The sequence below is a fragment of the Uranotaenia lowii genome, chromosome 1 (genome assembly GCF_029784155.1).
Source record: "Uranotaenia lowii strain MFRU-FL chromosome 1, ASM2978415v1, whole genome shotgun sequence".
NCBI classification, from domain to species: domain Eukaryota; kingdom Metazoa; phylum Arthropoda; class Insecta; order Diptera; family Culicidae; genus Uranotaenia; species Uranotaenia lowii.
In genome coordinates this window covers 94051897-94055803 of record NC_073691.1, presented here as the reverse complement: position 1 = coordinate 94055803, position 3907 = coordinate 94051897, and the positions used below count along the sequence as shown (strand labels likewise).

The 3907-nt window shown below is 34.1% G+C and overlaps 1 long non-coding RNA gene across 1 annotated transcript; it reads right to left on the bottom strand.

The window, feature by feature from the left end:
* Positions 1-2403: 2403 nt before the first annotated feature.
* LOC129740044 (uncharacterized) lies at positions 2404-3563 on the bottom strand. Its single transcript, XR_008736079.1, has 4 exons — positions 3212-3563; positions 2823-3147; positions 2599-2737; positions 2404-2536 (listed from the first exon to the last, which is right to left on the bottom strand). It is a non-coding gene; the product is annotated as an uncharacterized LOC129740044 (long non-coding RNA).
* Positions 3564-3907: the final 344 nt, after the last annotated feature.

Here is a 3907-nt window from a genome sequence, read left to right as displayed (position 1 = left end):
TTGGAAAAAAATTAACTAAATTGCACAACTATTTCTAGTTTAGAAACTTCCACGAACCGGAAATCAAGCAGTGGATATAATCTCCAGATTCGACTCGATCATCGAAAAAAGGAGCAAAAACTTTTAGAAATTGTAACATGGGAACTTCCCATTGGGAATGATTGCCGTCATAGCTTCCAGTTTCGATTAAACCGGGTAAGTAAATACCGAATTAAAGGGCAATACCGGATTTTTTTTATACTCTTGTATGATGAAGCGCACTTCTCACAGCCATTCCTTTACTTGCGACAAATCAATTGGCTTTAAATTGTTTAATTTAATTACATGTTTAGTTTAACTATTCACAGCAAAAAAAGTGTTGTGATATTACATCAAAAACGTGCACATAAGTTGAGTCGCAAATGGTACCTAAAATTACATTCTTTTGATGTATCAGCTACTCCATAAATGTAACGTAGTAGACAAACCAGAGTAAGAGATAATGTTCTAGCTTGACGCTATTATTCAAGATTTTCCTTGTGATACATTTATTAATTCAGAATTCAGATTAGGGATTTTTATCGAGTCGAAAAGGGTTGTCCAAATTCAATCAAAAACAAACTGAGCCAAAAGCTTTAAAGCAATTCAGTATTTATTATAAATGGATGTGATAAGTTTATATTTGTTATAATTTCTTATGCTTTATACAAAGCTCCAAGCCTGACTGTATTATACATTCATTTACATTTTCTGTACATCATTCTCCTTATCTTGAAGTAGGACTTCCAATATGGGGCATTACGCTGAATCATCATGAATTTTCGGATTCAGACTTCATGTTGGAACGATCACTCGACACTTTTCTTCTCTAGTTTTGTTCCCAAATCGATCGTTTTAAACCACTCCACTTTTTTGCAAGCCGGAACACATCATTTCTTTAAAGCTTTAATGAAAAATTCACAGAAATGATTAATAAAATAAAATACTTCCCTTATCGTCCGGGTGTTTTAAATCATAAAATCTTCTACTGCTGATTCAAGTGGTTCAAACTCCCTAAAAATAAGAAATAATGAAATGAAACTTAAAGTAATAGTTTTGCTTAGAAATTTAATTGATTTTGGTAGTACTTACAAGTCAAACAAATACTGCTGAGTTCCGTAATCTGTTTCAAACCTTTGGAAATGAATAATATTTGAGACGTCAATTGAGGAAAACATTGACTACTTGATGCGATATCACATGGATAGTTGTGATATTACACTACACGACGTGTTCACATTGTGTACACTATTTTGATGTATTATTGCAACAGAAATCCTTAATACTACATCATTTCCAGAAATTACATCTTCCATCGTTACATTTTTTTTTGCTGTGTTGTCTTACGGAATTTAAGTTTAATTAGGGTATGATTTGTATGAAAATTGCAACCTCAGTAGCTTGGAAAGCATCAAACTAGTAAGATAGGGTTTCTTTTTTTTATTTATTTATATCTCCCAACCGAAAGACAAGTTTAAAGTGCCAAAACTAAAAATCACTATAATAAAGATATTTAAAAAAAGTTTAAACTATAAGGAACTAAACGCTTATTTGCCCGGTTCAGTTTTTTTCGTGTAGCATTATGATTCCTTGACCATCATTGCTGCTATTAGTTTCAGCTACATCATTCTAAAATGTGCGATTCTGATGATATTAATTTTCGTTTTGTTACAGGTTACAAGAAGAATGTCGATAAAACAGCCGAGACTGTCGACGATCTATGTCATCAGCACGTAGAGACACGAATTGTTCCGCAGCATTTGTATCTAGTTATATGTTGGTATATTGCTATGCAGATGCAGAGAAAAAAAAATAAAATTCCTATTTTGCAGTTTGATCCAGTGAATTGCCGAAGAGCTCCGGCGAATTGAGTAGCCTTAACTCAGTTCCAGGCTAAATGTGTTCCAAATCTCCATGATTAATTCAACTCCACGGAAGCGGAAAGAGCAGCTAACCAAACTGCTGTAGATCACCAACCGGATGCCGACAAAGGAAACTTCAACATCAGTGTATTTGGATCTCTTGTATTTTGGTAGGATAAATAGTGTGTTATAAATTATTATGAAAATTAAGGAATATAAAATGGTGAACCGATGATAGTTTTTTTTATTCTTTACCGAAAACATTTATAAATTGAAAATTGAATTTCACTGAAATTTTAGTAAAGTTAAAAAAAAATTGTTTTGCTAAAATTGTAGCAAATCATAATTTTTTTTGCTGAAAAATAAGTAAAAAATTAGTCTAGACACTTTTGACGATTATGCTAAAATTTCAGTAAAAAAAAATTGCTAATTTGATTGCTAAATTTCTAGCTGGTCAAATTTGAGCAAAATTTTGCTAAATTCCGGCCTCGAAAATTTTGTGTGCAACGTAGATGTTGATTCATTGGCCTTCTCGAAATAAATGCTTTCGATAGAGATAACAGGGAAACCTCCCTTCCGACGGAGAAGAAAAAGAACGAATTCGAATTGGCATTCGCATCGCGGAAACGGAACATTTTCGTCTATTTGAAGGAAACCTGGAAAAGATTCAAAGGAGAAAAATCATCACCGAGCATAACAAATTCTTGGCGCATCTTACCGAGTATTCTAGCGCATCTCAGCTGATGCAAAGATTCCTTAAGTGAATCTCCGCTACCAAGCTGGTTTATTGATATTTATTTCCGGTGTACAGTATGTTCCGGTTGGAACCGCAGCGCCTGGGCCTCCTTCTCTGAAAGCTGCAATGTGTAATGTTTGTTCTAAGTATTTTGGAGATAGACAATAAAAAATCAGAAAAAGTAAAACTGATCAAAAATAACTCACCACAAGTTTTCTCGCCGAGCAGTAGTTTGTAAACTTCTCAGTGCAGCAAAATTAAAACAATTGATCCCAGTCGTTTAGTGTCGTTAATTCCGATAAACATGGAGAATAAAAAAAATCAACCGATCGCTCCTTCTCCATTTTCGGACTACACTTCAGAATAAATCCGAAGATGGCAATGCACCACTACCTCCATTTTTCCCGAATCCGACCTTCACTGGGTGCCACGAACCGGGGTATCCGGATTGTGGAGGGCCTACCCATCCAAGTGTAGGATGATGTTATGTTTATGCCCCCTGATTCCATTGCAAAATTGAGAAAGTTGTTTCTGAAATATATGTAGGTACGTGATTACCGATGAGATACTTAGAAAGTTATTTAATTATGCTCACCTTTTGAAAAAGAACAAAAATGATACTGACTCCCAATATCTTTTTTTTTTGCTGTTTGTTGGCTGGAGCCAGTGAGACTCCCAATATCCGAAACTGCAGCAATTCAATATTTTTACGGACAAAACAATCAAAACAAAAATCGCAAAACCCCGGTTGCTCGCACGGATACTTAAACGAACCAATAATTCATTTATTTTTACGCAGCGATAACGATTGAACTGCTCGAATTACGTTTTATTTATCGAGCAGTGTAAAATCTTTTATTCGTTTCGACGGTTTCGACTGTTATCGCGTCAAATTTTGGAGAAAACCATTTCGAGTCGCAAACAAATATAAATCCTTAAAAGCACTGAAAATGAAAACCCCGAATTTTAAATAACACAGAACAAGATTTCTTAATGTAAAATTCCGTCATTTATGATGCTTCTTTCTATTTACATCATTTGTGATGTAATATTAAATTTTGTTGAATTTTGGTCTTCATACTGACAAAAAAAAACTGGAAAATTACATCACATATGATGTAAATAAAATTAAGCATCATAAATGACGGAATTTTACATTAGGAAATCGTGTTCTGTGTCATGTAACATTAGGTGTTTTTATTTTCAGTGCTTTTAAGGATTCAGATTTTTTTTCTGTGTAAGCTTGCGAGTTGGGAGGACCGCAAAAAAAACAGCGTTTCGAGAGAAAAGC